This window comes from Pristis pectinata, chromosome 7 (assembly GCF_009764475.1).
Source record: "Pristis pectinata isolate sPriPec2 chromosome 7, sPriPec2.1.pri, whole genome shotgun sequence".
Taxonomy (NCBI): domain Eukaryota; kingdom Metazoa; phylum Chordata; class Chondrichthyes; order Rhinopristiformes; family Pristidae; genus Pristis; species Pristis pectinata.
The window spans coordinates 56,975,177-56,988,493 of record NC_067411.1 but is presented as its reverse complement, the minus strand read 5'-3'; positions in this window follow the sequence as shown (position 1 = coordinate 56,988,493).

Sequence of the window (13,317 nt, the reverse complement as noted above, 5' to 3'; positions counted from 1 at the left end):
AAAGGGAATCAAATGACATTTCAGGACTGGGACTGTTTCTCGTTCCACAGATGCTCTTGACCTACTGAGCTTTTCCAGAATTTTCTGTTTGTATTTCAGATTTCCAGCATCCACAGTTATTTTGATTTACACTTCAAAAGTACCTCATTGGCTGTAAATCACTTTAGAACATATTGAAAAAGTGTGAAAGGCAAGGTATAAATGCACATCTTGGTTTTGCAAAGGCTGAGAATTGACTGTAATCTGACAAACTAACAGAACTCAGACTAACATAACACAGTATCACAACTCGCACAGAGTTTATTGCAAATTCAAGACCCAAAGCATGGTACAAATGACACCTGGAGTGCAGAATATTCATTTAAATGGAGAGAACCACCAAATGTTTCATAAAATCATGGTATGTAGAATCAAGGAAGGTTGTTCAGCCTACCATGCATGTGCCTGTACTGGTTTTTTAACAGGATCTCTACATTTTAATCCAATTTCTCTACCCATTCCCAGTATCCTTCCACATTTTAATTTAGCAATTATTTATCCAATGCCCTTTTAAATGATGGTATAGTCTCTGCCTCAGTAGCTTCTTGGGGTAAAGGAGTCCCACCCTAATAATCTTCTATGGGCAAATATTTACTTTAACCACACTAATAAGCACTGACAGAACATCATTGGAGATTTACGATTTCAATCTACTTAAATCAGATAACAATCAAACAAAAATTAACTATCATTATTTAGACATATTGCTAGACTAAGTAGTTTTCTGTACATTACTGAGCATTGTGTCAGTCACATCAGAAATTAAGCTGGAATCTGACAGATTCTAGCTGAGATAGAAACAAAGGAAGAGACAGAGAGAGAGGAAAGGCAAAGAAAGATAAATAGACAAAGAAATAAACCGTGAGAAAGAGAGAGAGACAGAGAAAGAATAAGATGCAGACATGGACAAATATGGAATCAAAGGTGGAGGCCTCTTTATTATCTCCTTCCCCCGCCCACCCACCACCCCATCCACCAATCCACAATGAGAGGAGCAAGTTAAGTTGATAAAAATGTGAAAAACACAGACAACTAAGAATGTTGGTGCTTTCAGTTTAAGCAAACTAGGTTTGAGAACCTTTCTTCCAATATCGCTTCCCTCCATGTTCTTGATTTCATCCTTAAGAATTTCACCACGGCCTCTCCCTTCTATCTCTCCCCAGTGCCAATTCTCTCCCTCTACAATCAATACCTTCCCCCCCACCCCCACACCGCAGTAAAGTTTTCCTCGCTCCTTCAACTTGTTAATATGCTCCGAGACCCCCACCATTTCCCAAACTTCTTCAACTGCTTTGGATTGTCTCCAGTAGACAGAGGCAGGACTAATTAAGAAACAAGACCATGACAGAGAGGGATTAAGACTGTCAGAGACAGACTGAGACCACATATTTTATGTAATACAACCCTCTGATGTCTCCAAGGTGAGGTGACATCTGGAGTGCAACTCTGGATTAACCCATTACACCATCTTAGCAAAGGGGTTGAAGTGTGCAGTGGGAACAGCCACATTGCTATTCGGCTAACTAGTGCTTCAAAGAATGACCTCTCCTGACAGAGATTATCTGGATAGCAGTTGACAAAATTTTCAGTGCTTATTAGAACTATGTCCAGCTTTCAATGTTTGCTTGCTGCTGAAAGCTTGAAACATACTAACCAAATCTCTGGGATACTTTGGCAAGACTTCCCCAATGCTCAAGCAACAATTATCCAGAAATTCTCTTGGGAGTTTACCTAAAGGAAGAGTACATTATTGGAGTCACCAAGGTAGAGAGCTTTTTTGGTCCTGGACAAAGTGCTGAAGGACATCCTGAGTCTGCAGGAAGAGTGGAAGGAGGGCAGAAGCCAGGCAAAACAGCACAGGTGCTGAAGGAAAGAAGGACAGAAATAATAGGGAGTGTGAGTGTTCTTCACCTCCTCACTGGTACAAGATATCCCTCATCTCTTGACTTCAACTAGGGCTCCAGTGCTCCATCTAAGACCTGTGCATTTTATGCCTCAGAATTTTAGCCATCCCAAAACCTGCCACTATGCGCCAGTTTCACTGATACACCTTTTTAATGGAAATGGATGTATAAAGTCCAGATACACTGTTTCAAGAAAATTACATCTGATGAGTGCTTGCGAAGTAAACCTACAGGGACAGAAACAGTGTCAAGGACAGGAACAGAGAGAGATAAAGACAGTGACATTGACAGGGATAGAATGTGACAGAGGCAGGAACAAGGACAGAAAAAGGAGCAGAAACAAGGAGAGAAACAGAACTACGACAAGGACAGGAAGCAGGATTGGGAATGGGACAAGGGCAGACTGAGGCAGAGGTATCGTCAGACTCAAATCTAACTACAATCTTAGACAAACCCAGGGTGACTTTCCATTCTTCTACAGCTGAGTTTCTACAGCTCTTCCACCAATGTTAATGTTGACAGTCGTGTGCCCCTCCCCAAAAAATCCCCCTTTTGTCTTTTATTTATTCACTTAATAATCTTCAACTCTGACTTTGACCATCTGATGACTTTTTTTCAAGAAAGTTATGGCACAGACTCATGGTGATCAAAGTATACACTTCAAAGGACTTGCAACCTCAGAATCTACTTCTGTTAGTGTTTCCTTATCTATTCACCTGTAGGCACGAACCATGAAAAAAAATTACATAAAGTACAGCCTTAACAAAAGAAGAAGTAAAGACAGATTAAACAGTTGTTGACCAGGGAATATAGTTAGACTATACCACATTTAAAGCTTCAGTCGGTACACAATCCTGCTGCACATTTAAACGTTTGTGGCTTGTTTGAAACAGAAACCTTCGCATGTATTGTTATTGAACTGTATAATTTCAGATGTAACATTGAATTGAGGCACCACTTGCATTCTTAAGTGAATGCAAAACATCCTCTGATACTATTCAAAGAGTTGGGAGTTTAGCCTGACATCCTGTCCAATATCACTTGGGGAACCCTTGTTTTCACACATTGAGTGCTGCTTTTCTAACATTACAACTGTGACTACATTATCTATGAAGCACTTTGGGATGTCCTGAAGATGTGAAATGACGAGCAATGGCACCAAGTGGAACACTTGCACATATCAAGCTCATGTCCAGGCTTTGCTGTGATGCCCACTTTGACAAATAGTTGGTTGAAACTGCCTGGACCCGTAGTGAAAATGCCCATTTGGATGAGATGCTGGAGGGAAGGTTGGTGCCAGCAGTGGAACAGTATGTTCTGCAATTAAATTTATTTGTTCCAAAAAGTGGAAGTCTTTAGTGTGTGGAAGTGATGTAATCCATAAGTTTATCACTAAAACTGTCTTCTCTAAATGAAAAATATAACATTGAAAAGTGGGTGAAGACGTGTTGTACACATGCATGTTTATATGAACCCCACAGAATTCAGAGGAAGTTTGAGGTGCACAATAACCTCTATGTGTGGTTTCTCTTTGTGAAGAACCTTGTGAACAAAAAACCCAAACAATTGTATTCAGATAAATAATTAATGGGAGTCTGTCAGTTACTATCTTTTTGGGGAAAATGTGCATGCACGTTGAACTTTTCACAAAGCACTTTACAGACAAGGCATTATTTCATATTATCAAAATCAGAATCATTATCACTGACATATGATGAGAAATCTGTTGTTTTCCAGCAGCAGTAAAGTGCAAATACATAAAGTTACTATAAATTACAAAAATAAATAAATAGTGCAAAAAAAATAATGAAGTTGTGTTCATGGGTTCAAGGACCATTCAGAAATCTGATGGTGGAGGGGAAGAAGCTGCCTCTGAATCATTGAGTGTAGGTCTTCAGGCTCCAGTACCTCCTCCCTGATGGTAGTAACAAGGGCACATCCCAGATGGTGTGGGTCCTTAGTGATGGATGCCACCTTCTTGAGGTACCACCTCTTGAAGATGTCCTCGATGATGGGGTGGGTTGTGCCTGTGATGGAGCTGGCTGAGTCTACAACCTTTTGCAGCCTCTTGCAATCCTGTGCATTGGAGTCTCCATGCCAGGCTGTGATGCAACCAGTCAGAATGTTCTCCACCGCACATCTATAGAAACTTGTAAGAGTCTTTGGTGACATACTGAATCTCTTCAAACTCTTAATGAAGTAGAGCCACTAGTGTGTCTTCTTTGGGTTGGAACAGTCCACACTGTTAACGCACACAGCAAGCTTCCTCTGGCAGCTTGTTCTATATACTTGGTTACACTGCTTTTCCCAGGTTAGGGGAGTCTAAAACTAGAAGGCATAGGTTTAAGGTGAGAGGTGAAAGATCTAAAAGGGAGCTAAGGGATGTTGATGAGAGCACACACTAAGAACACCTCTTAAGAAAGGACTGATCTTAAATATGTTGGCGACCTCAGTTTCCCTGGCACTAGACCAGTAAGGTTGGCCCCTACATTGAGCAAAACAGATCCTAACCCACAAATCCTGCTTCAACGTGTATTTGATATCACTACCCATGTCCAACAGCCTCTGTGCACATGTAGACCATAAAGATGGAAGACTTACATTAAATTTAAAGAAACTTTTTACCATGTAGTGCACAAAAATGTTGCATTATGTGATAGAATTTCTGGTCATGATTTCTAAATAGTGAGAAGTTAGGGACTGTGGAGGAGCAGAGATTTGGGGCTTACACATGAATCACTAAAGGCTAATGGATAATCAAAAAAAAAAGAAAAAGTTAATGGAATGTGACCCTTTTTCTCAAGGGGTTTGTATAACAATGAGGAGTAAGTTATGCTCCAGCTATTAGGAGCTCTGGACAGATCTCCATTTGGTTTTGTGGGGATGGGGAGCAGCTGAGAATAATCAGGATAATACTGGGACATTAAGCATTAAATTAAGAAGACAGGTTACATAGTCCAGGCTTGTGAAAACTTTGATGATATAAGATTAAGGGTGATTAAATTCACAGATAGTGTGGCTACTAGCTACTTCCTCTGGTGGGAAAGTCATTGTAGGATACATGATAGTCCCGGGTGATTTAAATATCATGAACCTTTGACCCAGCTTGTACATTAAATAGAAACAAGAGTCTTTTGTCTCAGTAAGCAGAAAAAGGAACACTGCAACAGTCATTAATTCAGAGCCAGGCTGTTCAGGGTTTGACGTCAGGAAGCACTTCTTCATGAAAGAGTTTTGGAAATCTGTAACTCTCTCCTAAAAATTGGTACAAATTGGCCAATTCAAATTTTCAAAAATTGGCTTGGTGGATATTTGCTAGGCTACTAAGGATTATGGAACCAAGGTGGGTAAATGAAGTTAAGATGCTTATCTCCTACGATTTAATTGAACAGCAATACATGCCTGAGGTTTTGAATTGTTTACTTAGGTCTTAAGACTGAGAACCAGACCACATTTTTTCAGTTTTTTTTTTGCTGAGAGTGATGTTTCTCTGAATTGTACTTCACACTATGATGAAGGAATACATGTTCAATGTTAAAGAGTCCCTCCACTCCACAGACATTGGTTGACCTGCTGTGTATTCCCAGAATTTATATTCTTTTTCCTATGCATCAGAATTGTTGGTGCTCTCCTGTAAATACATTTACTCAGCATCTCTCTAAGATACTGGAAAATAATCACTAATTCAAAACAACAACAAGGGTACTTTACTGAGTAAAAGAAAAGCTTACAGTAGCAGGGCAGCATATTGTTTCTGTGACCTTCTGGAAAGTCCCCCAGTAAAAATAATGAAGAACACAGAGTCAGTCACATGACACAATTGTTGAAATGATTCAGCCCTGAAAACAGCGATTATGTTAACAACCAATATTACATATGACACTTACATTACGGACATGGGTACTGTTATTGAATGAAATTGCCTCCCCTGGTGCCACTCACTGTATCACTCCTAAAAGTAACTTGAGGTTCTGCCTGCTGGTGTCTGTTCAATAATGGATATTGTTGCAACACCCATGCAGACCTTCCTCCAGAAAGCACCATTACAATCAACTGGACTCACCAATGGCCAAATGAAAGTGACTTACTTGCTGATGATAGTCAAGATGTCCAAGCTTTTTACTCTCTCAGGATTTTGTTTGTTGTGCACCATTAATTTTCAGCAACCATTTACCAAAGTGGGAATTTCTGATCTAGCAGGACAAACCAGCCGCATGTCTTGATAGTATTGAGTTCCCTAGGTTTGACAGCTGGATTGCCAGAGTTTAGTTGTCACATGTAACTATAGGTGGCAGGTTGGGGGTCCTGGCGTACAGAATAAGATCCCCCTAGTCATGGAATGAGCAATAATTTATTTAAAATCTCAATAGACTAAAGTAACAATTTGATTCAAGAGATGACTTCTTGAAGAGTCCTTTCAAATTAAGCTGCATCACGCTCAGCTGAATCTGCAAACAGCAAATCATCAGCATCTCAGCTGGGAAATACCATGTGGGAGAGTGTGAAGTTCCCTGTACCTGAGCAGTAATGATGTCAGCTGATGACGCATGAACCATTTGAACCCCTTGTCCAATAACTGCTGCTCCATTGTTACTCTTCACCAAGCAGACAGGTCGTTCAGCTTTCCAATTAGTAACTGGATAGAATCAAGACATTACAATAAATCAGATTTTATTACAACAAACGAATGTGACAAAATATGCTGATGAAACCTTGGACCATTATTAGAAACCAGCTTCTCAGAAAGGCCATATGTTGCTAAATCAGACATCAGAGATTCTCTGATCTATTCTGTAGAGGTGCATGATTTGAATGGCAAGACCTCCAACCACATAGAGGGGATATTAACCAACAAGAGGAAGCAATACATTCCCAACTTAAAGATAGCAATGTGCACATGTTGTCAAAGACCCCACCCACCATAATCAAAGATTCCACTCACCGGGTCATTCTCTCTTCTCCCCTCTCCCATCAGGCAGAAGATACAGGAGCCTGAGGGCACATTCCACCAGGCTCAAGGACAGTTTCTATCCCAGTGTAATAAGACTATTGAACAGTTCCCTTATACGATGAGATGGACTCTGACCTCACAATCTACCTTGTTATGACCTTACACCTTATTGTCTACCTGCAATGCACTTCCCTGTAGCTGTGACACTTCACTCTGTATTCTGTTATTGTTTTTACCCTGTACTACCTCAATGCACTGTGTAATGAATTGATCTGTATGAACGGTATGCAAGACAAATTTTTCTCTGTACCTCAGTACAAGTGACAATAATAAACCAATACCAATACCATGTTGTAAAGGGGTGGTATCTCCATGTTTGCATTGTAGAAATGGGCATTTATGGCTGGGAGTATAGATCTGTCCTGCAGTTTGTGCATTTAGAAACACCTCTCTGGGGCCCCAAGTCAAGCAGCTCTGATTCATGCAGCATTTTCCATGAAGTCTGATGTGTTCACTCACTCCCATTTCCGATGCATTCCAGCCAAACATAGTCTACTCATACACTTGTTTCAAAGGGTATATGAGCAAACCATGCTGAGGTGACGCTGGCAATCTCTTTGGCTGTGACTATAAAACAAATAACTTGGATTTGAAAAACTCCCTGATTTAAATGAGTTGTTACTTCCTCATCCAGCAACCATGATAGTGCATTCTGTTTCGATGTCCAATACTCATTAGAGTACTCAGGTGTGACAACACAATGACCCATCATTGCAGTCCTGCAGCTGCCATCACAAAAATTGATGACTTTCGTCCAAGTATTGTCATCAGTGCATTTATAATCCATTTGCCAGGGAGAAATGTCTGCCAGCAAGAAACTTCTTCAATTTGTGATAGTTTTTTTCTTCCTGCAAGTAAGAACGTACGGAATGTGCTCAAGACTTGATTCCATGATGGGGATGATGATGCACCCTTGGCGTAGCTGGAAGGATCACATGATAGCTGTAATGTTTTGTCATAATAGAACTAGAAGGATTCACTACTAAGCCTTTTCCTTCATCCCAGGGCCAGGGCTCCCTTCATAGTTCAAGATGCGAAAGGGACTCAGTAGGGAGGCCAAACCTGGTAAAAGCTGAGTAATGTAGAAGCATGCTGCTGAGTTCCTTCCCTAGCACCTTTAAATGCTCTGATTCAGTATCTTCAGTAATGAGGGCGTCACCTTGATTGCATAGGCACCTTAGGATCCCTTGCAGCACTTTTGTCCACTACGGAGTGAAAGATCTTCAGAATTAACTCAACTCCATATGATAACTTGATGTAAATTTATAATCCCTTGGTGCATTCAATTGGTCAGAAAGCTCTTACTCCGAGTCCATATGGGACAGGATGCAGATTACTAAATCATTGAGGACTTGCAAATGCCACAGATAACCCTTTCAAGGTGAGCAGTGGGTGCTGCTACAGTTCAGTTAAAATCACTTTGTGGTCTCCACATGCTGTTGATTGATGTGGAGACTATCACACTATCAAAGGCTTTACACAATCACCATGTCGGACATTCATCAACACCCTTTTCTGTGCTAATCGACTCAACTCCTCTTTCACCTGCAGCTTAAGGGCAAAAGGAATCAGTCCCGGACGACAATACAGGACTTGGCTCTTGAATAAATGCCAAATGTGGGACCCCTACCCAACATTGTACAAGAACGTGATGGTGGTCATACTGCACCAAAAGCTTATGCAGAGCTACAGGTGCCATGCCAACATCATGTATCTCTGCTTCCATGTGCAGTGCTCAGAGGCAGTCCTTACCCATCTGTATTGGCCATCTCATGTAATTGACCATGATAATTTGTAGCTTCCTCATCATGTCCAGAATATGCATGGCATTTTGCTGAGAATGTGCAAAGCTTCCCAGAAATCACTCACAGAATAGTGCTATTACAAACCTTGGTGTTAGTGCATCAATAATCAGCTGAGAAAGGTCAGTCTGATGCACTATCTTGGTGTTAAGGATTGTAATGTACGGAGAGTCACTTGGTTTGCATTGGGGGTTTTTAGTTTGCAGATTCTGTATGAAAATTATCTCTCTATTAGAGAGTCCATTAAATCCTGTGGCTCTGCCAGTGGCTGCCTTTTCCACTCAACCGGGTGATGGGGCGATGGATGCTGAACAGGCCTAGCCCTTGATAGTTGCCTCCTTTCTCCTTCTCCTCTTTCTTTTGATGCTCTCTGGACTACACCTCATGTAACTCAGGCTCTGGGTCTCCTTGGTGCTCTTCTTCTGATGCCAGCTGCATTCTACACTTTGCGAGATTGCACTAAAATCCCCTCAAATCCTCTGTGCCAGTCCTGCACTGAGTGTAACACATGCATGAGTGAATCCTTGCTCCAATAACTTTAATGGCTCGCTATATCTCTGCAGCCCCAATGAATGTTATTTCACCTGTGGTATTCAGACTTCCACATAAAATGCATCTTCTGTGGGCATATCTTCCCTGCAGATGTAAACAATGGTGTGGAAACCATATTGGAATATCTTGCTGAATCATGAAATTTCTTTTGACTTTCCCCATTGTGTGGAGATTTTCACTCCTGCAGATCATTGTGGTCATCCTGTGCAAAGTGGCCTGATAGGATTCCTGGTCCCCATGATAGATCTTCCCCGATATGTATCTTGTTAACTAGGATTTGCAAAGCCCTATGTGGCCATTGTCTCCCTTTCCTTTGCAATCTGCGTCTCCTCCATTGTAGCCAATATCCACGTTGCTGCTGTGTGATTTCCCTGCAGACGGTGTCTTCAAGGGTTGACACTCTTCTCAGATTGCAGCACAACAAAGTATCAAGGGATATGTGAACTTGGATGAGATCCCTTTGGAAATTGCGCAGATCCTGTTATATGCTTGTTTGTGAGCGAAAATCCAGTTTCAAACTTGATTTGTTCATTTTCATGGTTAATCTTTATAATTGTTTCATGATTTGGCATTTGCACTAAATGCAGCCATGTTTCAAAGCATCACTCCCACCTCTAGGCACATATGCTGTCAAACACATAAAAACACCAATCATTACTCACTGTATTTAAAATAAAGAAACTATCATTGGCTTGTTGTTATTTAGTATAATCTGAGCAGAAACATGGTTGTTCATAAACGTTAGCATTTGTGTTTTTATATAAGTAAATAAAAATATCAGTATGTAGTTATGGATGGCTAAAATAAAGGATGTATCACATGTGCAGCCCTCAGAAGTGACTTGGATTATCAATCTACCACTCTCCATACAGATGTTATGCACCACTATCTTAAAGCCCACTGTGTCAGTTCAGAGATTCAGTAACAAATCGTCCCTTGATGGCTTCAAAGCTTTCTGTGGACTTGACACTTCTCCCCCCTTCTGCTCTACAATCCTCCAAACATCCGATGTTCTTTGAAATCTCCCCTCTTGGCTACTCCAACTTCCACAATCCTAATAGTCAGTTGTACAGCACAGAAAAGGGCCCTTTGCCCACCATGTCCATGCCAACCTTTGTGCCCTTCTCACTAATCTTTTTATACTTTGCCAATCCAAGCACCCAACTAAATGTCTCTTAAACGTATTTGCATCTGATTCCACCATCTTCTCTGGCAGTGAGTTTCAGATATCAATCACTTGTCATCAAATCCTCTTTAAAACTTCTTCCTCTCACCTTAAATCTATATCCTCTTGATTTTGATACTGTGGTGACTCACCTTACCGGTATCGAACTGGCTCCTGAGATTGCGAGTGTCGTTGGAGGCCCCGACCCAAGATGGCGCGGGGCCCTCCTTCTTCTCAATCATTGGGCTAGGAAAGCCCATGCGCCGGAAGGTCAGGTGACCCGCGCGTGACGTCAGCGCGGGAACTGAAGCGTGGGAAGAGTTTCGGTATTAAAAGGCGCACCACGCCCCTGTCAAGCAATTGACTTTTGACTCCAAGCACCAGACTCCGTGTCTTTATTCTATAGTAGTGTAGCTAGCCGCTACAATACCACTATTATGGGAAAAAGATTCTGACTATTTATCTTACCCATGCCTCCTATGATTTTATATACCTCTTCTGAGAACTTTTTAGTTGTCCCTAAATCTTCTAATTTTTAGATCATTCCCAAAACTGACAATGTTTTTGGTCATTGTGTCTCCATCTTTAGCTTAGTGCCATTTTTGTCCGATGATGTTCCTGGGATATTTTATTATATTAAATATGCTACATAAGTGTAAGTCATTGTTGTTCTAGTGCTGAAAATCAAAATAGTGCGGCACTTTTTTAATGTCATTTTAAAAGTAGGTTACATAGAAATAGATTGTTTTGATGCTTTCTCACTTACCACTATCAATATTACATTTCTCCACCACCCACAAATGTCTGGACTCATAATCTGTTGAATGTAGGTTTAAGTCCTACCATGAAATGAGAAATTTTAAATTTTATTTTAAAAAATGGAAATAAAAAGCCAGGATCAGTTGCTGACCATGAAGGTGTAAGACTGTTGCAAAAGAGCCAACTGGTTATCCAGTGACTTCAAGGTAGGAAACTTACTGTCCTCTACCCTAGGTCTACAGCAAAAGGTTGACTCTAAGTGGTCCTGTGAAGCAACCAGATAAGCCGCTCAGTTGCTCAAACTTTTACCAGCAAATGTAGAAGGAAGCACACCACCACCAGCATTTCAGGGCAACTTGGAATGGGCAATAAAATAAATGCCAAAGATACTCAAAAACCAGGCACAATGCACTGAATGACCTTGTGCAGTGCATTAATTTCTGCATTCTATGCATTTCATGTCACGAATATAAGATTTGTAAAATGGGAATATTCTGGGGTTGAATTTCTCCATCAGTATGATTGGAGGATGGCACCACCACAATACTACTGTTGTTAGTAGAATCTCATATGGCGATGAGGAGGCTTACAGGAGTGAGGTAGATTGGCTGGTTGAGTGGTGTTGCAACAACAACCTTGCACACAACTTCAGCAAGACCAAGGAAGTGATTGTGGACTTCAGGAAGGGGAAGTTGGGAGAATACACACCAGTCCTCATTGAGGGGTCGGCAGTGGAAAGGATTAGCAGCTTCAAGTTCCTGGGCATATCTCAGAGGATCCATCCTGGACCCAACACATTGATGCAATCATGAAGGCATGCCAGCAGCTCTACTTTGTTACGAGTTTGAGGAGATTTTGTATGTCACCAAAGACTCTTGCAAATTTCTACAGATGGATGGTGGAGAGCATTCTGACTGGTTGCATCACAGCCTGGTATGGAGGCTCCAATGTGCAGGATCGCAAGAGGCTGCAGAGGGTTGTAGACTCAACCAGCTCCATCATGGGCAAAACTCTCCCCACCATCGAGAGCATCTTCAAGAAGCGGTGCCTCAAGGGGGCGGCATCCATCACTAAGGACCCTCACCATCTGGGACATCTCCTCTTCTTGTTACTACCATCGGAGAAGCGATACAGGAGCCTGAAGACTCACACTCAACAATTTAGGAACGGCTTCTTCCCCTCTACCATGGAATTTCTGAACAGTCCATGAACACTACTTCGTTATTCCTTTTTTTTGTACTATTTATTTATTTTGTAATTTATAGTAATTTCATGTCTTTGCACTGTACGGCTGCCACAGAACAACAAATTTCATTACATGTATGTCAGTGATAATAAACCTGATTTTGAATGGGATTTGTTGCAAGTTGAGAAACAGACAGCAGAGTTTTGGATGAGTCTAAAATGGGAGGCCAGTTGAATTGGTTGCTAAACTCGTGGACTCTGGGTCTCTTGGTCTCTTCTGCTTTGTTATCTAGCTTTGGCTGCTTATATTTTTTCCTCAAGGAGATTTCTGGAGCACAGAAGAAAATTTGTGTTTTGCAATGGCCTGTCTTTAAAAGCAGACACATCTCATCGTGCTGGAATGGGCTCCAAATGACTTTTGCAGTCATTAGATTATCATTAATTTAGCCATTTGCTCGAAATTTATATGTTCCTAAGGATTATTTTTCCTCACCGCATCTGCATGTGTTGCAGACTGGTTGACAGAAATTGAAATAGAATGATTCAACAACATTACAGATGTGAAAGTGAACTAGATAAACCTTGTTTTTTGACAACTCCTATTGAAGTGGATCATTGGGCTTACACAAGTAATCTTTTTCTTTCTTTTACAATATTTTTATTAAATCCATGAAAAATACAGAATACATACATCAAAAAAGAGAGTAAAAATACTACTGAATACGTTGTGTTAAATCATACTTAAGATCACAATACTCTAAATTAATAATCACATATAATAGTTAGTTAATAAAGGAAAAAAAATTGAAATATTTTATTATAAAAAGAATCTACTCCCACTACCAAAAACTGATGCTGTTTAATTGGAAAAAACAACAAGGAAAAACCCTTAAAAACGTA